At 38.1% G+C, this 27,755-nt stretch overlaps 1 pseudogene; it reads right to left on the bottom strand.

Moving 5' to 3' along the window:
- Window positions 1–1,909: 1,909 nt before the first annotated feature.
- On the bottom strand, window positions 1,910–25,940 carry LOC110901110 (annotated as a pseudogene).
- Window positions 25,941–27,755: the final 1,815 nt, after the last annotated feature.

The raw sequence follows: 27,755 nt of genomic DNA, 5'->3' as shown, positions 1-27,755 counted from the left end.
CCCTTGAGTTTGAGAGCCTGCACTTATCACCCAAAGTGCATTTTCACATACAAATACAAATTTAATCTTACGTTCTCCCACTTAACCAAATAATCAGTATCATGAGCATTAGATAATCTTGATCAGGTGTTAACACTCATTTTTTGCTTTAAACCAAAACAAAAACACCATGAAAAAATGATATGTGATAAGTCAAAAGTAAACATAGAAAACACGACATGTTTTCAAATGCCTCTAACAATAAATAATACACGCCATCAGTAAGTTCAAAGTTTGATATCTATGGAAAACAGAGTGAAAGAACGTTCAAATTATATTAGTTGAAAACGCCATTAAACATATTAATGGATGAATTAAAAGACAAACACCAAAACCGACATCGATGACAAATAACAATCATAAACGCCATTGTAACAATAGATAATTAAAACACACCAGATCATTACACATGACTTGCTCGAAGCAAAAATCTAATAGAGTTCATTGTTTGATATATATATATTTAAAAAACCAAAATTTAAAACAAAAACAAATGCAAATGCAAACATAAAAAAAATGCCAAAATTATGTCAATTAAAAGTCCATTAAACACATTCTTTGAGTTTAAAAAAGCCAAAACTAACATTTATTAACATTTATATTGATATTATTGATGAAATAAAAAATAAAAGCCATTATAAGCCAGGTAATTAAAAAGCGCCAACACTTTAATATGAATTGTTCGAACGAATATCTAATAGAGATAAGATAATTTAAAATATAGACATAATTACTTTGTAACTCGCAATCTATATCAGATGCCATAAATCTCGCAAAATTTGGAGAGGAGGTAACGGCTAATAACAAATTAAATTTTGGAGTTTGTTTCAAAGGAATAATGTGCGAACAAAAAAAGAGGTTTCCAAATATAACATGGAAATGACGATCATACCCCGGCGTGTTATTTAGCACCTACGACACGTGTCGCTCCAGGAATCGTTCTCACCATTTTTACACTTTGGGGCGTTTTCTCTGGATTCCGTTTCTATATAATTACCAATACTATATTATTTTCAACATGATTAGCCGTAATGATGTTGTAATTTATGCTTTGAGGGGTTTTTAAAAAAAAATGATTTTTTTTTTTACTTTTAACTCAAACCTATTTGATTTTTTACTTTTAACCAAAAACTGTTTGATTTTTTTACTTTTAACCCCAAAACTTTTCATCTTTACTTTTAACCCAAAACTATTTGTTCTTTTTTCTTTTAACCCCAAAACTTTTCATCATTTGCAATTTAACCTCACAACTTTTTTATGTCAACTTTGGTCCTCTAAACTTTTCATTGAATTTTCATTTTACGTTCCGTTCTAAATTTTGCGATTTAACACGACGCAACGTGCGTGTATGGATAAACGTTTTTATGTCGTCTATTTTTCCTGTTTGACAGGTTCATTGTAACACGTGGGTCTTAGATCGACTTAGTTATTCTTTTATATATTTTACGTTTTGGTTTATTTTCTTCGCATTAACGCGCCGCAACTTCAGTGTTTGTGGTCGCTGACAGTAGTATCAGATTGGTGTTCGCCTCCGCCGCAACGCGGAAGTGCGTAAAACTTGTTATATATATTGTGTAACATGGTCATATGTGTTGTGATGGGATGAGGAAACTGAGCCAAACATTCCAATTTATGAATCAACATTTTATGTGGTGTATAATTAATATCAGACGGTCTATTTACGTCAAAAAGTGTAACATTTTATTTAATTCGTATTTCAATTAACAAAACATATGCATATATTTATAAGTTTTTATTTTTAATACAAACATCCATACACAAATTATTGACTACGTAAAAAAGTGTAACATTTTATTTAATTCGCATTTCAATTAACAAAACATATGCATATATTTATAAGTTTTTATTTTTAATACAAACATCCATACACAAATTTAGTCACATTTGGACGACCATGCCCGTCTCCTTTACCGTACATAAACTGTGCCATCCTAACAATGTCCATCGCATAGTCAATAGTTTCATGTAGAAGCTGAGATTTAGCATTCGCTCGTTCTTTGTTAAGTTTTTTCCATGTTTTCAAAGTTAAGTTTTTGATATGCCTTCTAGCTTCGTCTTCGGTAGCACCACTTTCATGCATGTAACATGATACGTGGTTAGAAACCGGTGTTTGTTATTGTTTAACTTAACGTTTTTACGTAAGTTTTAGTTCCGAATGGCCTACTTTTAATCAAGATTGTGTTTTGCAGGTTTGATGGAGTTTAAGGAGCTTTTCGGGAGCTTTACGAGTCACCGGGTCGAAAACCGGAGCACCGGAACGCAGTACGGATCACACGGGAGCAAAACAAGGAAAATCTGAAATTGGAGAATCGAGAACCCGTCGCCGACGGGCCCCAAGCCGTCGGCGACGCCATCAGGAAATGCCCGTAGGCATAATGTGACCGTATCCAGGTGTTTAGGCCGTTGGGACAAGAGGGAAAATCCAAGGCCCGTCGCCGACGGGTTGAGGGCCGTCGGCGACGGCCTGTCAAAACCAGAAACGCGAAAATCTTTGATTTAGGGGTTTAGCTCGATTGTGATTGGTCGGATGCATTCAATTCGTAGGTTACACTCTATTTTGAGTTTGAAAACAATTCTTGGAGCCATCTTTTTCCTATCTTTCATCACCACTTCATCTCTAATCCATCTACCATCCATCCTACAACCCGAATTCTCATCCGAATCAAAACCCTAGTTTCATCACCATTACAATCATTCTTCAACCTTCCATCCATTCAATTTCTTCACCACAAACCCTAACCATTCCTTCACCTTAAAGCTTCATGATGATCCAATTCAAGTCTACAACATCCGGTGATCAAGTTTCTTCGATCATGCGCGGCTAATTCCTCGGAGGTTTCACCCCGGTGTAGGTTAATTGTAAGTCTAGGGTTAAAACATTGTTCTTGGATTGATTTTGTGACAAATTGCTTCTTGATTTGAAACTTATGATAATTGTCTTGCATTTGTATTGAATTCGTAAACCGTCGAGTGAAGATTAAACTTGACTTTATGAAATGTTTATGTGCAATTATGCCTTGTCTAGGTTAGAGTTTACATGTTCTTGGTAACGAAGTGCATTGTGGTTCGTTCTTTATAACGTTGATAGCTCTTGGCACCTAAGCCGTGTAACACTAAACTCGTTAATCGTTTTTGCAATTGAATCAATCTTAAAACGTGTAGGAACCCTAGGAATGCAATTACCGAACCGGGTGTGAACCTTGTTTTCTTATTTTTGTTCAAACAATCATTTTTACTTCTTGCGTTTAGTAATCGTGAGTAATTAATTTAGTTAATCATTTTAGTTATTCTAATTCACAACTTCCAATCAAACAAAAACATACAAAAACAATATAGCAAGCTTCATAAAAGTGACATTTTCTACATTTCATTCAAAGCCCATTCGCAAACCACATACTCTTACTCTTCGTGGTTCGACCCCTTGCTACCACTAGCTATTTGTTAAGGGTAATTAGGGTATATAAATATTATCTTTGACCGGAGCGCGACTCTCCGATCAAATTTTGGCGCCGCTGCCGGGGAGTGCGTGTGCTTTGTGTTTGGATATTGTTTGAATTAGTGTGATTAACTGTTTAACTTGTTTTGCTTTCTTTTTGTATTGTCTTTTTCTTTGTTACGCGGGGTGTGTTACTTGTGCAGGTTACAGGTAGTGCATGCGTACACGAAATTCCGGGAGGACTTCACCTCTAGTCTACGAACCGGAAATTGAAAGACTCGCAAGAAGAAACCTAGCAAGCCGGTTAGAAGCAACTCTTGCTTCTAATCAAACCAACCAAACACCACCACTCACACCGACCATTGAAACCGATTCAATGGCAAACCACAATTCCAACCAAGAATTTAACCCAAACCAAAACCTCAACCCAAATCAATTCCAATCCCGAGGAACCTTTTATCCCGCTCAAGAACAACCGGGTGGTAACACCAATGCAAGACCACCTACTCCACCTTTCCGAAACCAAAACACCAACAACACCCAACGAACACCTCAACAACAACCTCTTCACCGACAAGCATCGTTACCTATTAACCTTGATGATCGGAATGTCAACTCCGATCGAAGTGGTAACCGTGATCGCGGCAATCCCGTAAATGAAGACCCGTTTTTCAACATCGACGATTTAAGGAATGCAATTCCCGAAGCCGAACCGTATAGTGTTCCCGGTTATCAATCGCCGGAACACGTAAGCATTCATACGGAAAATTCGGACGATGGGGGGTATTACGATGATCGAGCTAATGATGATGAAGATTGGGGCTACATGAATAGGGGAAACGTATACAATGCTCGAAGGTACGACGATGAGGAGTTTGGGTCTCAAAACGCCAACTATGTTGGGGAAGATGATTATGGGTACGGAGGTGGAAGAAACGATGGCTATGGGAACAACCGTCAACCACAAAACAATAACCAACGGAACCGGAATGAAGGGTTTTACAACAACAATAATAACAACAACAATGTAAACCCTAACCGGATTCCTCGTTTTGTGGGAGGTGGTAACCCGAGGGATAATCGAAGAGAGGATCGAAGGGGTGGAAGACAGGATAATCGAAGACCGGTCGATCAAGAAGTTAATGGGCCACAATGTCGTCAACAACCTCCACGGGGAGTAAATGACCGTTTCCGACCGATAGTGACCGAGAACAATTCTCCGATAGTATGCGAAAGGAGGATGTTTGATTGTAAGCCGCATTACATCAACATCCTTCCTCATTTCAACGGGAGGTCCAATGATGAGCCGTACACTCATTTAACGGACTTCTCGTCTATTTGTGATACTATTGGAGGGCATAATTTCGCACTAGAGGAAGTGAAGCTTCGGCTATTTCAATTTTCATTGAAAGATAAAGCAAAACAGTGGTTCTTTACACTTCCGGCCAATAGTATTCGAACTTGGGAACAAATGCAACATGCATTTTTGGATGAATACTATTCCATGGCCAAGACCGACGATGCTAGAGATGAAATTCGGTAATTTCGTCAACTTTCAAGTGAGCCTTTACATGAAGCATTCACCCGATTCAAAGAACTCATGAGGAGATGCCCACATCACCAAATAGAAAAATGGGAATTGGTGAAATGTTTCGTACGGGGTTTGGATGATGCAACTTGGAATCGACTTGAGACGACAAGCAATGGTACACTCTTGAGCAACCATGAGGATGACGATTGGGAATTTTTGGAGAGGATGAGCAAACGATCCAAACAAAAAGAATCGGCCGATAGAGCAAAAAGGCATCCGGTTTCCCGATCACTTCCCGATCTCGATTCCAAGGATAGGATTTCCACCTTAGAGCGGGAAATAGCTCAATTGAAGAAAAAGAAAGAGGTGAACGCGGTTCAATTTGAAGTGTGTGAAGATTGTGGTGATATTGGGCATAGCACCAAGCAATGCCCAACGGGATCGAGTGACTACACCGAGGAGGTAAATTAAGTGTATGGGGATCGAAAGCAATACGACATGAATTCCAACACTTACCATCCGGGTTTGAGAAATCACCCTAATTTCCGGTATGGTAACGCCTCAAATCAAATGAACCCGAATTTCCAATCGGGTAATCAAGGTGGTCAAAGTGGGTCCTCATACAACAATCGTCAAGGTGGTAACCAAGGGGGTTACCAAAGGAATTACAATCAAGGGGGTAACCAAGGGTATCAAAACCGTGAAGGTAATTATCAACGTGGTTACAACCAAGGCGGAAATGGGGGTAATGCTTCTAACTCCCAAGGTGATGATTCGATTAGTTCGAAATTTGATGCTATCATGAATGCTGTGGGTACTCTTACCAATTCACACCATGAGTTCAAAGCCGAAGTGAGGAAAGAGTTTGAAGTGAGGGATAAATCTCAAAAGGCATTAGAGAAGCAAGTGGGGCAACTTGCTCAAGAGATGGCTCAAATTCGTGGAAGCGGAGGAGGACTTCCAAGTGACACCACGGTGAACCCTAAGCATCAAGGGTCGAGCTCGAAAAACACACGTGAGGTACCAATAAATAAAATTTCTTTACGTAGTGGTCGAGTGATAGATAATGGTGTTGAGCCACCACCACCCAAGTTTGTCGAAGGGGTGGTGGAAGATGCGAGTGATGATGAAGAGAATAACGGTCAAACGGGTCAAAACAAAAATGATTTAAAATTTAATAAAGATACACCCGTTGCGACCGTTCCCATCCCAAAGGCTAAGGACAAGGGTGTGGAGGGTAATACCGCCCCTTTTCCCGAAGCTCTTTTGGGACCATCTAAGAAAGTGGTAAACAAAAGAGGCCCACATCAAGAAGAGATGTGGGAAATTTTTAAACAAGTTAAAATTAACTTACCACTCTTAGATGCTATCAAACAAATTCCTTCATATGCAAAATACTTGAAAGATTTATGTACCCAAAAGAGAACTCACAAGTTTCCTAAGAAACTTGATTTAACCGAAAATGTGAGTTCAATTCTTTCGGGTGCACTTCCACCAAAACTTCAAGATCCGGGGGCGCCCATTATTTCAATACAAGTTGGTGAATTTAAAATGACAAGGGCACTTTTGGATCTTGGGGCGAGTGTGAGTATCTTGCTGGGTAGTTTATATGACCAATATGATTTTGGTCCACTTCAAGTGTCTAACACCACCGTGGTGTTAGCCGACTTGACCCCTAAACTACCCCGTGGGATAGTCACGGATGTAATAGTCAAGGTCGAGGACTTTTACTATCCGGTGGACTTTCTTGTGTTAGATTATGTTTCTTTGGACCGAACCAAGCAACCAACGGTGATCCTAGGTCGACCATTTTTGGCAACATCGAATGCCCAAATAAATTGCAAATCGGGCACGGTCGACATGACTTTTGGTAACCGTCGGTTGCGGTTAAATGTCTTTTCAGGATTAACGGATCCTCTAGTTGGCGATGAATGTTACATGGCGGACATCGTTGACGAGTGTATACCTCTATGTGACACTAGTGTCGAAGAGGAAAACACAATAGAGGAGTGTTTCATGTTTGACAGGTTGCAAGGAGAAACAAATCGGAGCATGGATGAAGAGATGAAAGAGTTGGAGGTTATGGCGGCAAAAGAAGGAAGGCCCACTTGGACACATCAAGTGGAAAGTCTTCCGGAAAGCATAGACACGAAGTTGAAGCCGTCATTGGAAGAACCTCCGGCATTAGAGTTGAAGGTGCTACCCAAGCATCTTAAATATGCTTATGTGGGTGAAGGTAGCACGCTCCCGGTCATTATTGCATCCAATTTAACCGGGGAGCAAGAAGAGAAGTTGATGAAGATATTGGTTACCCATAGAGCCGCTATCGGGTGGACCATTGCAGATTTGAAGGGAATTAGTCCCTCGGTGGTGATGCACAAGATCATCACGGAAGATGGTATGAATCCTTCTCGCGACACACAAAGAAGACTAAATCCGAATATGCGAGAAATGGTGAAGAAGGAAGTATTGAAGTGGCTAGATGCGGGTATTATATACCCTATCTCGGATAGCCAATGGGTGAGCCCGACACAAACAGTTCCAAAAAAGGCGGGTATTCAAGTCGTCACAAACGACGCACGTGAAGAGGTCGCCACTCGGCCGGTAACCGGGTGGCGTATTTGTATTGACTATAGGAAGTTGAATGCCGCAACTTCCAAAGACCATTTCCCTTTGCCATTTATTGACCAAATAGTTGAGAAATTGGCCGGACAAAAATTTTATTGTTTTCTGGATGGTTATTCCGGATACAATCAAATTGCTATACATCCGGAAGACCAAGCAAAGACTACTTTTACTTGTCCATATGGTACTTTCGCATTTAGGCGAATGCCGTTTGGACTTTGTAATGCCCCCGCCACCTTTCAAAGGTGTATGATGAGTATCTTTTCAGATATGGTGGGGGAGTCTTTGGAAATCTTCATGGATGATTTCTCAATATTCGGGTCATCATTTGATACATGCCTTGACCAACTCGAAAAAGTTTTGAAAAGATGTGTTGAGAAAAATCTTGTTTTGAGTTGGGAAAAGAGCCATTTCATGGTTCAAGAAGGGATTGTGTTGGGGCATGTAGTGTCGAGTCGTGGGATAGAGGTTGATCGTGCAAAGGTGCAAGTTATTTCTACCTTACCTTATCCCACGAATGTTAAGGGTATTAGATCATTTTTGGGTCACGCGGGGTTTTATAGGAGATTTATAAAAGGATTTAGTGATATAACCAAACCTCTTTGTAAATTATTGCTAAAGGATCACCCGTTTGAATTTAACCAAGAATGTCAAAATGCTTTTAATGTGTTGAAACAAAAGTTGGTTGAGGCCCCAATCTTGCAATCACCGAATTGGTCGTTACCATTTGAAATTATGTGTGATGCAAGTGATTATGCGGTGGGGGCCGTATTGGGTCAAAGGGTAGACAAGAAACCGGTTGCCATTTACTACGCAAGTAAGACTCTCTCGGATGCACAACTGAATTACACAACCACCGAGAAAGAGCTACTTGCGGTGGTATATGCGTTGGATAAGTTTCGTGCTTATATATGGGGTACTAAGGTCATTGTTTATTCTGACCATTCTGCAGTTAGGTATCTCATGGACAAGAAGGATGCAAAGCCGAGGCTAATCCGATGGGTTCTCTTGCTACAAGAGTTTGACCTAGAGATTCGAGATAAGAAAGGGAGCGAGAATGTGGTCGCGGACCATTTGTCTCGGTTGAGTGTGGAGGATTCTTCCCGTGAAGAAATTAATGAGACTTTTCCAGATGAGCAAATTTTAAGAGTTGGAATATTACCATGGTATGCTAATATTGTCAACTATTTGGTTACAGGTGACTTGCCGGCTCATTGGGATAGAAGGAAGAGGTTGCACTTCCTGTCTCAAATCAGTATTACACATTGGAAGAACCGGACTTATTCAAGTTTTGTCCGGATCAAGTCATTCGAAGATGCATACCCGACGAGGAGATTCCTAGCGTCTTGATGCACTTGCATTCATTTGCTTGTGGGGGCCATTTTAGTGGTCACAAAACCGGGCACAAAGTGCTTAATAGTGGCCTTTATTGGCCGACTATTTTTAAGGATGCTTTTAATTTCGCTAAAAATTGTGTTGAGTGTCAAAAGTTAGGGAGTATATCAAAAAGGGATGAAATACCCATGCAACCGATCCTTATTGTAGATATTTTTGATGTATGGGGGATCGATTTCATGGGCCCATTCCCTAATTCGCATGGCAATTTATACATTTTGGTGGCGGTCGATTATGTATCCAAATGGGTCGAAGCGATTGCCACCAAAACGAATGACCACACCGTTGTTTGCAATTTTGTTCAAACGAATATAATTTCTAGATTTGGGGTTCCCCGAGTGATCATTAGTGATGGGGGATCTCACTTCAAGAACTTTAATTTTGGCAAACTCTTGAAACGGTATGGTGTTGACCATCGAATTGCTACTCCTTACCACCCACAAACAAGCGGTCAAGTTGAGGTTTCCAATAGGCAAATAAAAGAAATTTTGCAAAAGACCGTTCGACCCGACCGAAAGGATTGGTCAACGAAGTTGAATGATGCTTTATGGGCTTATAGAACGGCTCATAAAACACCTATTGGAACCACTCCTTATCGCTTAGTTTATGGGCGAAATTGTCACTTGCCGGTTGAGCTTGTGCATCGTGCTTGGTGGGCTATAAAAGAGGTTAACATGAAATATGACGATGCAGGAAAGGAGCGAAAGTTAAAGCTTTGCGAGTTGGAGGAGCTTTGGGAAGAAGCGCACGAGTGTGCCTCAAAATACAAGGATGACATGAAGAGGGCACATGACGCGAAGTTGAAGCCAAAGGAGTTTGAAGTGGGTCAAAAGGTTTGGCTCTACAATTCGAGGCTTAAATACTTCCCCGGAAAGCTCAAGAGCAAGTGGATGGGCCCGTATGTGATTACACGAGTCGGGAAACTTGGAGATGTTACAATCAAGGACCCGAAGGACGGGTCGAAGCAAACGGTTAACGGTCACCGCCTTAAACCATTCCTTGATGGTAACGAAGAGAAAAAGGATGCAAATGTGGAGTTGGTATGTTTCTTGGTAAGTGTGCCAACATATGAGGTGAAGTAAAAGGACCGGTAACACGTTTTGTAAAGTTATGTATACCTATTCAATTGTTTGCGGAGTTGGATGTGAATCGTTTCCGGTTCATACTAACCCTTCTTGATTGTGTGAAGTTCGGGCACTCCAAACGGGTCATGAAGATACAAGGTATGTTTTAGACTTGATTTGGTGCATTGAGGACAATACACGACTTTTTGGGGGGTGGTAGGGCCGTTAACGGTTATTTGTTTAAAAATTTTTAACTTATAAAAAAAATCACAAAAAACATTTTTAATAATTTTTAGGAATTTTTAATGTACATAGTCCTTTTATTAAACAATCATAATTTTCCTCCTATTTTTCAAAAAAAAAAAAAAAAAAAAACACCAACCCGTCGGCGACGGGGTTGTGACCGTCGGCGACGGCTTCCCAATATGTCCCGTCGGCACTTTTCTCCCGTAAGCAGATCATTAGCCCGTCACCCCCCACTTCATTTTCAAAGCCCGTCGGCGATGGGGTGGGACCCGTCGGCGACGGGTTCCCATTTTGTCTCCGCTGCAGGTTTGTTGTTTAGCGTTTTTACCCGAACCAAACACCTTTAAACCCTCTCAAACACACCCTAAACTTAATTCCTTCCACATAATTCGACCCATATCATTCCCACATAATCTCACTTTAGTTTTTACCAAAAAAAAATTTCCTGCACTTTCTCTCACCTAACTCTCTTCTTCTCCATCTTCCTCCTCAAGAACCCTAAACCTTCAAGCTACCATAACTTTCTCAATCCTCCACCAAATCCACTGATTTTCGGGTCCATCTTGAGTAATTTTTCAAGAGGAACAAAACCCCCAACACGGTTTTCATCAATTCTTGCTATTGTGCGAGATTTCTGGGCGTGTTCCTTAGGGTTTTTGAAAGGGTGTTCATCAAATTGCTTGTTTGTCATCTTTTCTTAGTTCTTCTTGTCTAACAACACCAAAGGTATGGATTCTTCTTAGATTTATGCTTGATTATCATATACTAGTGTTTTTCTTCCGAAATTTTAAACTTGTTGGTTTAAGAGTAGGTTGTTTAGACAATGTATGTTGTGCTAGCATGATTTTGAGTAAAATTAGTTGTTTTGAATGGAATTTGAGTATGTCATAACCATAGTGAAGTGATTACACTGTTATGAACATGATTGAACATGAAGATGATGTGACTTTTGTTGAAATTATAAGAGATTGTAAGAATAACAAAAGATTAATAAGTTTATGATAAAGTGAGCGACTTTGGAAGTTTAAAGAGGCGATTTTGCATATACTTGTTAATTAAATTGTCAACATCATACCTCATGTTCAAAGTTTGGGAGTTAATGAAGGTTGAATCTATATTGATGTTTTGCTTGTTTGTGATTGTAGTCATGGCGGGAAGCAAGAGACAAAAGACTACCGGTCAAGCTTCATCATCCGGGATTGGGTCTTCTTCCGGTTTAATACCGAAGAAGTGGGAGCAACTGAGCTCTGTTGAGGAAAGTGATGCAAGATTAGACCGACAAGATTGGGAATGGGCAAAGTTCAGGGATAGCCAAAGTGCTAGAATTTGGGATGACGAGAAGAACAAACAGTTGTCGAGCTATCAAGATAGAAAGTTAGAAGCGAAGTTGTGGAAATGGAAGATGGTGAATGGGGTGGACACGTCGGTTCCAACAAGAGTGATATGTGAACGGACCGTGAATGTAGAGGAATTCCGGAACATCGGGATTGTACAAATGTTTGAGAGGTTAGGATGGGAGAGTGTTTTGGATTGGTGTGAAGACAATACTTCTAGGATTTACTTGTCGGAAGTATGTGAATGGTTGTCCACCTTGAGGCTTGTCAACAAGAATGAATCCCCTTCACAGTGGAAGTTAGTGGGGAAGACAACTCGAGGAATCATGACGATGTCGTTCGAAACTATGAATCGTATTGCTCGGTTTGACTCTTTGGGAGCACAAGCATATGACTACCCCACCATCGAGCAGTTTTTGGATAATCATTTGAACATCAATGACGGTGAGCAGTTGATAGAGGTTATCTTGCCGACCCACCCAAGGGGTGACATGAAACGGAAGCATATGTCACTTGAGGGAAAGATTTTGCAGGGGATCTCGGTTGAGAACATATTGGCAAGGTTTGGTGATCGCGGGGGAGTGAGAGTAAGTGATTGCAGGGTGGTGCATGCTTTACTGTATGGGACCCCAACACTGTCGTGGAGGCACATAGTAATGATGAACACATGGGCTACCAGGGAGTCGTCCCAGAGGCGGCTTATTCCGTATGCACGCCTCATTAGTGCCATGATTGTGCAGCAAAACTGCTTACCCTTGGAAGCACTATGGGTCTCCAAGCCAGTGGAGGAATTTGATGTGGTTTACATGAAGAAAAATTGGAAGATAGAGGTCAAGTTCTCGGGAAATAAGTATGTTGTGACCGATAACTTGGGGAACAAGTATGAGGTCCGTACTTCTGGGGCACCACCCGTGCAGGAAGAAGATGTGGAGATGGAGGAAGAAGAGGAGGAAGCTGAACCCTCCGGTGCACAAAGACCAAGGCAACGTTATATGCGGCCACATAGGGAGATCAACGCAGAGGTGGCAGGTTTTGTGACCCGATGACGGGTGCCCTCCTACATAAATTTTGATAGGGGGCAACAGGAGATATATGATAATGTCTCCGCGTTTATAGGTGAAGGTCGGGAATACAATCAACAGAGAAAAGCTTGGGAGGGGTCTCATGGATCCTCGATGCTCGAATATTGGGAGGCTCAAGGAGCCCAACGTGAAAGGATGAATAAATTTATGGAAGAGCAGGAACTGTTCCAGACCATGCAAAGGTCACAAATGGAACATTTAGAAAAGATGCAGGAGGATGAGGCAGCCTGAAGACGGGCATGGGAAGAAGAAGAGGCGGCGCGTCGACAACAAGAAGTAGAATCGAACCGACGCCGTTGGAGTGCCATGTACGTCTCTCAACAGATGGCGATTAATAACGCCAAAGTGTTGCATGATCAGGAGCGACACCATAGAGACTACCAAGCCGGCCTCCCCTACGCCGAACATTCGGGGTGGACAAATTACTCTGATCTTCCCTATCCTCAAGGCCCATCCGACCCGACTCCGCATTGGCCCGAAGCGGTAGGGTCTAGCTTCATCCCAATCCCGTACCAACCACCGCCCCAAGGGGAGCAAAGCCCCTTAGATAACTATAGGGAGATGTTCGAGGCCCTCACTGGTTATTCATACCAACCCAACCCGCCAATGGATCCAAACGAGCGATATCAGCGGTAGAGGTATGGTATGTTTTATGTTGTTGTTGTTGTATAGTTTATTCCATTATTTCTTTTCGTTTTTATTTAATTTATGTCTAGTTAAATGAACTTTGTGGGTGTGTTCCCTATATAACCCTCACGAGACCGACTCGTCCTCCCGAGCTATCGGGAGGTTTAAAGGGCTTGTTGCATACGCTAAATGCAACCGTGATTCCTACGAAAGTGAGTTAGGCATGTTATTGTTGTAAATTATTTTTTCCACATAAATCAAAGTAAAATAATGTATGACTTGGTAATAATTTCATAAAAGTGGTAGAACTAGGTAACTAATAAATTTTGATGGTTGTGAGAAGCATGCTTCTACACAAGGGTTAAGATTTGTAGGTACATTATGTTCGTGAGACGACCGCTTTGTTGAAAAGATGAAGAGCACACGAGGAACTAGCGAAAAACCAGGTGCATACGTTTCTTTTTATCTTTGATTTTTAGTTAGCAAATAAGTGGATTGTAAATTGTATTTTATTTTCCGGGGTGTAATTTTGGGGAGGTTAGCCGTGTCACATCCCTTGTGCGTTTTAAAACTCTAGTTCTTACAAATTGAGGACAATATGTACCTCAAGTGTGGGGATGGGGGAGTAGTAAAAATTTTCGATTTTGACTCGTTCATTTAAATACTACACATTGAGGACAATGTTTACCTCAAGTGTGGGGATGGGGGAAAATTTCAAATTTTTTTCAAAAATGTCTTGTTTTCAAAGCAACCTCAAAAGCACAAGTAACCAAGTCAACGAGGGATGTCACAAACCATTTGGTCTTTTGTCATGGTCAAGTTCAAATTAATAAGCATATCGGGTATTTAGCGGGTGGTTATTTGAGAATAATTCGCCTAAGGAACTAGCAATGTATGCATATCACATATCATACCCTTATACGTGAGGTTTGAGCCCTTTATACATTATAGATTCACATTCACATGTTTCTTTGTTTGAGTGGGCCATTAGTCGCGTATTGTAGAACTTGCAACTTTTGATACATTTGAGACTATAGACCGAATACAAGCACGAGAATGATTAAGGCATTAGGTAAACCTTTTCCGTTTAAACCATTTATCTATCCTTTCCCAAACAAGTCCCCTAGTCGCCCAATTTGAGCCTAAACCTTTCATTTGACAACCCACTTAGCCCATAACCATCAGCCTTTTCTTTTTAAACCCGTGTGATGAAAATTCGATTATAGGAACTCAAGTTGTATAGTTGTGATTCATTTGTATTATTATTAAAAAAAAATTATTAAAAAAAAAATAAAAAAAATGAAAATCAGAAAATGTTGCGAAAAAGAATGAAAAAGCACTGAGAAAAACACAAAAAGATGTGCTAGTAGTTTGTTGAATAAAAGGCGAAAGTTTTTGCCCATAGTGGATGTTTATAGTTTGCTTTTGTTTAGGATAGTATTTTGTAATAAAAGGTCGAATTTTCATCACTTTAGCCACTTTAAAAAAAATATCCTATTCCTACCCTTCGCCTAGCCCCGTTACAACCCTTCAAAGACCTTTTGACTTGTGCTTTGTATTTGTGTTCGATAGTGGAGAATGATTGAGTTGCAAGCCTATGCGGGTACGTGTTCTAATCGGTTTTGAGCGATTAATTTTTTGAAATGCTAATACATTATATATGTTAGCAAAATTTTAAGCCGAATGGAGAGCACATTGTGAGGGATATGCATGAGTTGTTAGTTTTACGGGCGAGTTAATCTTGGATAACCATTAGTATATGTGATTATTCACTTAACCGGTAACTATGTGAAATGTGCAAAGAGTTTGAACTTTTGTATGACAATAGACCTTAACTCCTGTCTCGGGAATGGGATGTGCATTCGTTGTTCGACCCACGTGAAAGTGAAAAAAAAAACAGATTTGCTTGAGGGCAAGCAAAAGACAAGTGTGGGGATGTGATACGTGGTTAGAAACCGGTGTTTGTTATTGTTTAACTTAACGTTTTTACGTAAGTTTGAGTTCCGAATGGCCTACTTTTAATCAAGATTGTGTTTTGCAGGTTTGATGGAGTTTAAGGAGCTTTTCAGGAGCTTTACGAGTCACCGGGTCGAAAACCGGAGCACCGGAACGCAGTACGGATCACACGGGAGCAAAACAAGGAAAATCTGAAATTGGAGAATCGAGAACCCGTCGCCGACGGGCCCCAAGCCGTCGGCGACGCCATCAGGAAATGCCCGTAGGCATAATGTGACCGTATCCAGGTGTTTAGGCCGTCGGGACAAGAGGGAAAATCCAAGGCCCGTCGCCGACGGGTTGAGGGCCGTCGGCGACGGCCTGTCAAAACCAGAAACGCGAAAATCTTTGATTTAGGGGTTTAGCTCGATTGTGATTGGTCGGATGCATTCAATTCGTAGGTTACACTCTATTTTGAGTTTGAAAACAATTCTTGGAGCCATCTTTTTCCTATCTTTCATCACCACTTCATCTCTAATCCATCTACCATCCATCCTACAACCCGAATTCTCATCCGAATCAAAACCCTAGTTTCATCACCATTACAATCATTCTTCAACCTTCCATCCATTCAATTTCTTCACCACAAACCCTAACCATTCCTTCACCTTAAAGCTTAATGATGATCCAATTCAAGTCTACAACATCCGGTGATCAAGTTTCTTCGATCATGCGCGGCTAATTCCTCGGAGGTTTCACCCCGGTGTAGGTTAATTGTAAGTCTAGGGTTAAAACATTGTTCTTGGATTGATTTTGTGACAAATTGCTTCTTGATTTGAAACTTATGATAATTGTCTTGCATTTGTATTGAATTCGTAAACCGTCGAGTGAAGATTAAACTTGACTTTATGAAATGTTTATGTGCAATTATGCCTTGTCTAGGTTAGAGTTTACATGTTCTTGGTAACGAAGTGCATTGTGGTCCGTTCTTTATAACGTTGATAGCTCTTGGCACCTAAGCCGTGTAACACTAAACTCGTTAATCGTTTTTGCAATTGAATCAATCTTAAAACGTGTAGGAACCCTAGGAATGCAATTACCGAACCGGGTGTGAACCTTGTTTTCTTATTTTTGTTCAAACAATCATTTTTACTTCTTGCGTTTAGTAATCGTGAGTAATTAATTTAGTTAATCATTTTAGTTATTCTAATTCACAACTTCCAATCAAACAAAGACATACAAAAACAATATAGCAAGCTTCATAAAAGTGACATTTTCTACATTTCATTCAAAGTCCATTCGCAAACCACATACTCTTCGTGGTTCGACCCCTTGCTACCACTAGCTATTTGTTAAGGGTAATTAGGGTATATAAATATTATCTTTGACCGGAGCGCGACTCTCCGATCATAACACTGAATCGACTTTGGAATATCCCCTCTTTTCATTTGGTCCTTAAACAAATATAAATACGAAGAACTGTAGCTATTAATTTTTATACGAAGACCATAACATAACTATAGGCATATATATATATATATATATTAATAAAAAGGCGTACCGAGGATGTTTCCAGGTCATTAGCAAGTCGAATGATTAACGCTGTATCAAGTCGAGTCGAACGATTAACGCTGTATGGTTAACTATATTCTTAGATTCTTCAAACCATTGTACAATCTCTTCGGTTGAAGTAACAGATGTTAAAATCTTCATATACATGAGTGTTAGAGGACTTCCTATTGTTACACAGGCATTATTCAAGTAGTCATTGAGTGTTGGTGTATGTCCACTATGGTACCACCTTGCTTCTCGAAGGTATGACTCGCATAAATCTGCCCACTATAATATTACCATTCATCCCAGAGTTAGAAAATAATCTCTTTGGCTCTATTCTTAACAACAACATAATCATATTACAAAGATAGATTGATTATTACCGGTTTCTTTAGGTACGGAAGGACATGGATTCTTAAGTTTATCAACATGTCATACGCGACATTGTTTGTTGTGTTGTAGAGTCCAAGCAAGCATAATTAATATTTTCATATACTGTGGGAGTTCATCAATCGCATTGATATCCCATCTAAGAATTTAAAACCTTTTTAGCTCTCATGAAAAATTTTCAAGACTTCAATGGAAGTAAGTATTTTTTACTGGCATTTACCTGCTAATGACATCAGTAAATTGTTCAAGCTCATCCAAAGTACCATAAACATCATAGACATCATCAATAGTAGTAATGATGGCATTGACCTTTGTTATCTCTCTCCTTCCGGTACTGAACCCGGTCACGTAACTATAACCTATGGTCCACAAAAAACACTCCACCAACCGGTCACGAGCAAAGCTTAACTTCTTATCCCAGCTTGTATTTCTCCACCACCTATCCTTAGAACAAATTATAGATTAGTAATTAATTTGGACCCATAGACATGTGAGAGAGAAATGATACCTTGACGCGTGTTTTAGATCTTCAATATGAACCGCTTGAACCATATCAAAATCCAATTTTGCAAGCTCAATCACTACCGGATTCATGTCACTTCTTTTCTCACATAAATCAATGAACCATCTCGCTTCTACCCGTGGTACTCTCCATTGCAGTGGAACCTCTAAAGCATGACTTACTAATGGTGCTATACTTCCATTAACCTCGTCTAGGTTTTCTTCAAGATATTTTTTAGTCAAGTCTCTTGCTTTATCCAATACGCTCTCATCCCCGAATGAATGATAAGATGCCTCGTATAAGTTCAAAATCGCGACCATATCCTCGTATTGACACGGGTTAAGATTTTCAATCTTGTTCTCAAAGTTGCCAAATATGTCTGAATATATAGAATCAATTAGTTTAAAAATTTATATAACCATGGAGTGATTCGTTACAAGAGACTAAATTATTACCAGAAGGAATAAATATAAATCTTTTATTGATTTCTATCCATGTTCATTTTTCAAAACATTAATTTGTATTTACAAATGGCTATATTATGTGAAAAAAAATGATTAATCTATACCTTATAATAAAACAAAACAATCTTAGGCCACTTAGCATGAACTTAAGCTATTAGATGCCATGTGGCATTTTATTGTTTCCTCTTTTTTCCCTTTGAGTGGCAAATTTAATAGACTCTTCCTATTCTAGGTTTCATAATCTTACAATAGAAGAATTCCCAAATCCCTCTCAATCATCCTCTCATCTTCTCTCAAATCATCTTCCAAAAATAAATACATTCCATATTCTTATTCTTGAAGATCATTCCTTTCAATAATCTCCTCATCACAAACCCTAATCTAAGGCGATCGTTCCACTTTGACAATTTTTGTTTGTCGCATTCATCCGCCGTTACAAGTTCATCGATTTCTTCTTCATCTTTTTCAGTTGTTAATTCACACAAAAACAGTAATAAAACATGAGATCGAAATTTGTGTTGATTATGAATCGATTTTAGATCTATTTTTGACATCTTGAATATCAAGTTTGTAGAAAGTGTTGAATTGCAGGTTTTTATTGTTACATCGAAGAAGAAGAGAACAATATAGTTGTTAATTACAATTCATATATCACATCACTGTTTCTATTGTTGTTGGCAATTGATGAAGCTGAAGATGAATGGAGCCAAGAGCAATTTTGGTTGCATAATTTGAAAGAAATTGTAGGTTGTGATTCACGAAGATAAAAATTGCAGCTTTTGCTATTTACAGCAACTCCAACGATCAGATGCACTCTGTGATTTATATAATAGGTATGGTGTTTCTATTTTTCGTTTATGAATTTTTCATTTACAGATGCTAATAGTGTTTCTTTTTTTTTTTCATATTGAAACCCTAAATCTGACATTGATTATTCATTCTTCAAAACAGGTCAATTAGTTAATTCTTTTAGTTTTTGTTTGCTGGTCAATCTAGGGTTTGGTCCCTTTACGGTGAATCCAAACTCTTATTTCGTATATATTGAATCCAAATCCCTAATGTTTGTTTTTAAATCAGGATTTGTTCCCCTTGCACTGAATCAAATCAGATGCTCTATCAGTTCCAGGTAAATACAGTAATTTTTTCTTGGTTTGATCGGATATTTGTTAAATTTTATTTGTTTCATTTTTAATCTAAATTCATTTAATTAAGAACGGGTCAATTCGTGTTGTGTTTAATCTCTCAAATAGGATTAAATCAAAATTTTCAACTTATAATTTAGCACTAATATTAAGTATGTTATAAAGTTTATTTTACTAATAATAAGCATCTATAAGAAAAAAAAGGCTGGATATCAATATTGAAATTAAAATTTGCACATTGTTTTGCTCCTTTAGTGCAATGGCAGATGAGGTTAACAAAGAAACCATTGGAATCAAGCTCTATGCCTCCAACAGAGAGCTGGAACATTACTTTTAAAGTATAATAATTCAGTTGTTCTGTGTAAAAATAAGTTTGAGTTGCATATGATGGTATTTTCTCTCAACAAAAAGTTCTCTAGACCATTAACGGAATAGTCTTGAAAACTTTCCGTTCGGGGAAAGTATCATCATCAATAAAAAACAATTGGAATGTAACTTTGCTCAATCTCAAATGGATCATTATATTTCATCATGCCAGGGCTATTATGAGCAATGAAATAAGAGTTATTGATCATAGAAACTTCCATGTTTTAGAGACGGAACATAAGTGAATTAACATCTTGCATTTTGATTATGATAATATTACAATAACTTCTCTTTCGAGGTACCCACTTCCCCGTATCATTTTGTGGGAAGTTTGAGTAATTTAAATTGGTTTTTAATTGATATTTTTTCTATTTTTTATAAGTTTGTTGATAATGTGTTTAGCCTATGCAAAAGCTGTTTGCACACCTTGAGGTTGCGATAAAGGTTATATTATTTCTATTCATTTTTATGTAGATAGAGATTTTAATTATAAACGGGTCATTTTTGGCTTGTGTTATTGATTTGTGACTGAACTTGCGTAATCTAATTATCAAACTTGCGAAATCTGGATATCGTCTTCTAATACTCAATTAGTTATTGATTTGTGACTGATATTCTTTTGGTGGATGTGGCTTCGTAGCATTTACAGAGATCGTCTTGAATATTTCGGAAGCTCTTAAACCAAATGCCTAACCCAAAGATGGATGTGGCTTCTACTTGACAAAATGTCAAGAAATTGGCTTGAAGTTAAAGGTAAACAAACAAGGTGTCTTAAAACGGATGCAAGTGTTTTCTGAATTTAATATTTCTTTTTTTCTAAGAACTTCTAAATAGGATTGATAACTAAGCTATCAAAAAAGTATGGATGAAGCTCAAACTTAACTAAGTGTTGTCACCATTATTGTGTGCAAGCACCTTATATCATTAGAGTGAGTAATACTCTATATGACCAACAAATATTGATTTCAAATAAGGTTTAGTTGGTAATCTAAAGGGGTAGTGGTTTCCTTCTTTACTTGACACATTCAAAGTTATTGCATGCATGCCCTTTTGTCATCTTTCTTTTGTAACACATATAAAGTTGTGAAAGATTACACATAAGATAACATCCAAAGCAGTTATAGAAACCTTACCACCATACTTTGGTTGACTATATTGTTTTCCATGACATCTTAACACACTTCACTAACAGTACATGTCATGCTTGATCTTTTTTTTTTCAGAGAAGTGCAATTGAAGCTATTGCGGATTCAAAGGCCTACTCACATTTTGATACACTTATTCAAGTCAACCATTGCCATATTATATAATATTACATCTTCACCATGCAATAATGCTCTTATATTTATTAGTTTTCGGGTCAATCAGGGCTGATTAGGACGTCTATTCTGCTGCAACAAGTGAGGTGCTGGTAATATTTTCTCTTTCTTTTGAGTGTGAATGACTGTACAAGCCTACAAGGTGTTGCAGGTGGGTTGGGTAACAAGTCGAAACAAGTCGAGCATATTAACTCATAAACACTATATTGTCAAAAAAAAATTATAAAATGTATAAATGATTACAATTCGTTGTTATTATGAAAGCTAGATGATTACTATAATAATTTGAAGTTTTTTCATATTAAAACCGTTTGGAAGGTTTTATGCGTTTTGGTGTGTATTGGATGGCTTTTTTATACTTTATCCTGTTACATTTTGAGTTAAGTTACAGCCTTTAAAATGGTTCGAATATGTATACTTAGGCTGGATAGGAGTTAACAAGTCACTAAAAGTAATGATGTTTTTCAAATTGATCAAGACTCAACATTGAATAAAACGGGTGCATACAATGCTTAGACTATAGATCTAAATTTTCTAAAATTTTGACCTTTTTAACTTGCGTGCGAGGACAAACAAAGTGCTTACAGGTCATAATTTTGCAGGTCACTCGGCTTATTTGTCGCTTTATCAAGTTCGACACTTTAAATTCGTTGATGATTCATTGTTGATTTAGCACATTGTTTGTTGAATTTCAATTCGATCTCAGGTGAACAATCTCGATTTCTGTTGTATATTTCAATCATTGTTAACTGCGTTTGATACATTACGTACCCGTGGGTAGAGGGATGGATTTCGTTACTTCAACGATTATTTCATTTAAAGGATTATTTTAACATTTTTAAGTTATATATTTGTGTCTTAGTCCACCCGCGAAATTACAATTGTTTATTGTTAACATTATTATCTCTCACAGGTTTCCATCTCTTGCGTCGGTGATAATGTAACGCCAATTTCTTCTGCCGGTATGAGTCGCACGTTGGAAACGGATAAAGACAATGAGGTATCTCCAAGTAACAGTCTTAAACGTAATCGATTTGTAGTTCAACGTTTATTTAATTAAGATGTTTACTTAGATGGTGTTGAATAATATTAATTATTGTTGGTCCACCCATGTAACACACGGGTACTTAGACTAGTCCATTATAAATTAACAACATTGTGGTGCATAGTTAGGTTGTTTCTATGTTTAGGAAGGTTTTCAAAAAAAAAAAAAACTTATATAATTACACTTTTAACCCAAAGCTGCTTTGGTTTTTTACTTTTAACCATAAGCTTTCTATCTTTGCCAATTTAACCACACAACTTTTTTACTTTTAACCTTGGTACCCTAAACTTTCCATAATTCGCAAAATGTTTGTTTTACATTTTGTTCTAAATTTTGCAAGTTAATACGGCGCAACGTTTGTGTGTGATTCACCATTTTTACGTTTTGTTTTGCGCTTCATTCTAAATTTGCGAGTTAATATTACGCAACGTGCGTGTGTGGTTCAACGTTTTTATAGCCGTCTATTTTTTCCCGTTTGATAGGTTAATCGCGACGCGCGGGTCCTAATCGACTTAGTTATTATTTTCTATGTTTTATTTTTTGGTCTAATTTCTTTGCATTAACACGTTGCAACTTCAGTGTTGATGGTCGTTGGCGGTGCTGTGGCATTGGTACTATTTGTTATGTTTTTACACCCCCACCGCAACGCGAAGGGGCTTAATACTAGTTATGTTAAAATTTTAAGCGCTTACCAACATATGTGTAGGTAGGGTGTTTAAAATCGGAATATCTAAAAGATTGGATATGGATTTAAATATTTAAATGAATATCCGAATTTATAAAAAAATAAAAAAAAATACGTTCAATGCATAGATTACTAAACTTGTATTCGATTTTCCAAATTTCTAACAATGAGAACAAAAAACATTCGTAGATTCATAACCAAATCATTATTTACTATTTTATACTATATTTAAACTAAACATGGTATTCATAATACATAAACACACTATTTTTTTATAGTTTCGGATGTCGGATAATTCGATTATCTGGACTTTTTAGAAATCCACATCTAAATCCGAAAATTCAGATTATCTGATTTTTCAGATATCTGAAATTTTGGACATATGAAATTTCGGATATAGATTTTTGGATAAATCGGATCCAGATTTTTTTGAACACCCGTATGTGTAGGTTACATTTGTTTATATAAATAAACACTGCATTTATATTTAACTTTTTTTAACTTGAAAAAAATAAATGATTTATTTATTTTTTCATTTCTTGCAAAAAAAAAAAAAAAAAAAAACTAGAGAATTGCCTTTTGTGTATTTCTGTTTCCTATATTATATATAACTCTAATTTTCAACATTTCTAAGCATTGGGTGTTGTACCCTATGCTTTACTTATTTAGCATGCATCATAATGTTGTAAGCTATGTTTAATGAATGGTATGAGCTTTTTGTGGTTGTACAGCAATTGTACAAACTACAAATCATGTGGTCACGTGTTTCTTCTGCGTTTTGTATACTTTTCATCATCAAAACATTGCCGGACATCCGCTTATTCTTGCCCGCCCACACCTCCGGTTCTACTCGAAAACCCTGAAATTGGATCAAACTGTTAATCGCCATGAAAGGCGACTGTCTATCTCTTATGATTGTGAGATTTTATCTGCATGCCCTTCATTCTTCATTTAGGTTTTTGATTTTTGGGCTTTTTTGGGTCTCTTCGCATCCTACGATCACGACATCAGCTCTAGATCGATAATGTCTTATGAATTTAGGGGTTAGGGTTTGTAAGTTCTTTTCTAATTTTGATAGAGTTGAATTTAGGGGATAAATGATGGCTAGATTCTATGAGTAATTCCTATATTTCTACTCATAAGGCATCTTAAATCTCTGCTTTGGCTAATGAAACCATCAATAGGATGGTTGAATCAAGAAGCGAGCAACAACAATAATCATCATGTAAGTGAATAATCGATTGAATCTGATTTGTTGTTGATTGTTTGCTTGAATTTACTTTGAGTTAAGTTTCCTGTCGTGCGATTATCAGTTTTGACTTTACAGAAGTCTTTGAGTCTTCTATTAGTGCATTCTTGAATTTCTAGCAATTATGTTTGTGTGTAACGTTGTTAGGTTTGATCCTAACTTGATTGGCATCATCATGAATACCATTGTTGAATCTATGTAAAATACCATTGTAAAATCTATGTAAAGAGGTGGCTTTTAAAGGCCAGTTCTTAGGTTGTAGGCTATGTTGGCTCGATGATGATGAGAGTATTCTTATTGAGAGTTATGGTTGTTTGATTACACAACGATGTCGTAGTTTTGTTCGGTGATGTTGATACAAGCCTTTTTTGGGTGATCTGAGGCTTAAGGATGTGCGGATAAAGGTCCTGAGCCAGCCGTTGGTCGGTGGCTATTTTGATAGCTGTCTCTGGCGGAGACGGCTCTGGTTGGAGGTTATGTTGAATCGATGATGATGAGGTTGTTCTCACAGAGAGCTATGTATGTCCCATGATAACAGTGTTGTTGTCAACTGTAATTTTTTGGGGTGTGTCAGTCGGTCGTTGCCAGTGGCCGTTTTGCAACGGCCATCCCTAGCAGTGGCGGCTACGGTTGTGGCGATCAAACAAGCCACCTATGGTTGTGGCTTTGCCCTCTGTTGTCGCGTGGCGTGGCGGCTCCGTTCGCAACCATGCTAACGTTTTAGATTTGATTTAAGGGCTATGATGAGAAATCTGAGCCCTCTTATTTACTTAGGGCTGTCCAAAAAGCTCGCTCATCGCTCGAAGCGCACTCGGATTTAGCTCGGAAAAAGCTCGCTCGATATGACTCGGTTTGAAAGTGAGCCAGCTCGATATGACTCGGTTAGAAAGTGAGACAGCTCGGCTCGGCTCGTAACGAGCCGAATTGGCTCGGTTTGGCTACCTATTATTTGATCATCGTTGGAGTATACTACTTAAGGCAGCTGGATTTTATATTTATGTTAATAGAAAGGACACCGGAATATCTGAAGTGCATGTACTTATTTTTACAGTTTGATCCGTGTATTGATATCTCAGCCAAGTGGCATAGAAAGATATGTAGGAATTTGTATCGAGCGTTATATTTACGACTTTAGTGGTCAATATTAAGTTGATCTATTTTGGCACGGTGTTGGCTCTATCGGTGCTGTTTTAACTGTGAAAAATGCTTTGTCTTCACCTCCTGTTCAGTCAGCGGTATGTTTGTCTTCCCTTGGTGTACTGGGGTGAGCCTCTAGCTTGTGGTTTTTTTATGGGTTAATAATAAAAATGGTGTTTTGTTTGCCAAACACGGCGGATAATATATGTGGCCCCGGCCGCAACGCGGCGGGTGCTATTTCTAGTTAGTAACTAAAATGGATTTAGTAATAATTTGTATAACCTTGCGAGACAGGATAACCATATTGTCTTAGTAGTCGAAAACCAAGAGATCGGAGGTTCAAGTCCATTGTACTCCGGTTGTCGCGAGTTTTGTGGTAAATATTCTCCAAGACATCAGCTATCTCCTCCTTAAAATGATACGCAATCCCAAGTCTCTGCAAATCATCAACTAACTCGAGGCCAATTAATGGATTTTCCACCACACTACGTTTTCGTAGCATCGTCTTTACTACTTCTTTCAGATTTTCTGCTCTAGCCGTGTAATCTTTTCCCTATATAGATTAAATTCTTCAAAATTTGCTCATAGAAAAGATAGATACATGATGAAATTGGTGATCTTACCGAGTATTTAGTTCAGAGTGATTGAACATGATCATAAGACCATAGCGATGACTCATAATTTGTTGTTCGTCGTTTAATGAGGGGTTCAACAACGGCTGATGTGGTTTCTGATGAATTTATTGGCTTGCAAATGTTAAGTCACCTACTTGGGGCACGAGAATCTTTGCTAAGGAGAAGTGAACAGGGAAACAAGCACACTAACGCCATGGTGGAAGATAAATGTAAGAAAGTAGCATTATATAGAGCGTCACATGGATGCGATGAGATGGACAAATTTAGCCACAAGTATTAGAAAATATTATCAACAATTTATGTGGCATTCATTATTTATTTATTTGTATTTGTTTACTTATATGTTAACAAACTTTATGTACAAACTTTCCTTATATGGTATATTTTTTTTTATCTCTTACAGTATTAGTAAAGGTACATAACAACGACAATTATGATTTAGTTTGAATTTTAATAAACTCTATACTATATAAATTTATTTAACTATTATTATTATTATTATTATTATTATTATTCAAACCCGCTTGAATAATAGTTGCTTTGATTGGTACTATTTTTATCTACCTGTCTGTCGTTTAAAATATGGAATTACGTGTGATAATGTACAAGTCATCTAAGCATAGACAAACAAATCATTAAAGCTTTTTAGTTTTGTTATTTCCTTTTTACGTGGTTTTGGTACCCTTTGGACTTAGTTAATTTTACTAGGATAATGTTATACGTTTCGGTGTGAATTTTGCTAGTTAACACTTCGCAACTCTTGCGTGTTGTTCAAAGAGAGAGATCCAGAGTCTGTACTATTCAACACAAACATAAAAAAGCCAGCCTTTTCACAGCTACTGTTAACACAACCACCACCAATATCATGACCAACACTACTAACACAATCGTCTAATCAATCTCAGAAAGCAAAACGAAATACCAACACAAATCGACTCAGATCTGAAAAGATCATCATCCTTCTCTCTCTATCTTCTCTCTCCCCTTCCCCTTTCTCTCTCTTCCCATTCTCTCTCTTCTTAGGCAAAAATCCCCAAAAAAAAACACCACTGCAACGTGGCGACAATAGCAGCGGTGTCAAGGTGGTGACCCTCCAGTTGAGTATTGGAAGATGGAGAGTGAATTGGAGGACTGGTGTTTGATTGAAGGGATGAAGTGGTTGAAAAATGGAGCTCGGAATGTGCAGGTGTTAATGGTGGTTTTTTATGTTCGGTGATATGGACACGACAGGGATGATGATGATATCTTAACTATTTAAATTATTTAAAAAAATGTGTATATATATTAACAAGTGTTATATACTACATTTTATAATTAGTAATTAATTGTAGGGCCCAATTGATATTTTAAATGATTAATTAGTTTTTTCTTGTATTTTAATAAAAGCAAGGGGTAACAAACTGTCAAACCACAGGGATATCCACTCTAGGGACTATCCGAGTAACAAACTGTCAAACCACAGGGATATCCACTCTAGGGACTATCCGAGTAACAAACTGTCAAACCACAGGGAGCACAGGTGTAATTTCCAAAAGTTAGGGACTATAGACGTTAGTTTACAAAACCATAGGAATTATCCATGCATTTTACTCGTTTTTAATCAAATTGACATCCCAACTACACATACTGGTTTTTTTTAGCTTAAAACATATGAATAACTACACCTGGCAATTCTGACTCAAACAATTAGAAATGGGTTGATTTGGGTTTTTAACATTAGACAACGGGTTGTTTTGGGTAATTTATTATTTTCAAAGGGGTCTAAATGAGTGAACTTAAAAATAACAAAAAGGAAGGTGTGGGTCATAATGGGTTGAAAGGAAAGAAGTTGCGGGTCAGATTGAGTTGAACAAAAGAGAACGGGTCATCGTCTTTACCAGACCTACCCACAAAGAATGCTTGAATGCTTCGCGAATCGGGTCTTCTTCTCCC

The sequence above is a fragment of the Helianthus annuus genome, chromosome 13 (genome assembly GCF_002127325.2).
Source record: "Helianthus annuus cultivar XRQ/B chromosome 13, HanXRQr2.0-SUNRISE, whole genome shotgun sequence".
NCBI lineage: Eukaryota > Viridiplantae > Streptophyta > Magnoliopsida > Asterales > Asteraceae > Helianthus > Helianthus annuus.
This window is presented reverse-complemented; position numbering and strand designations above follow the sequence as displayed.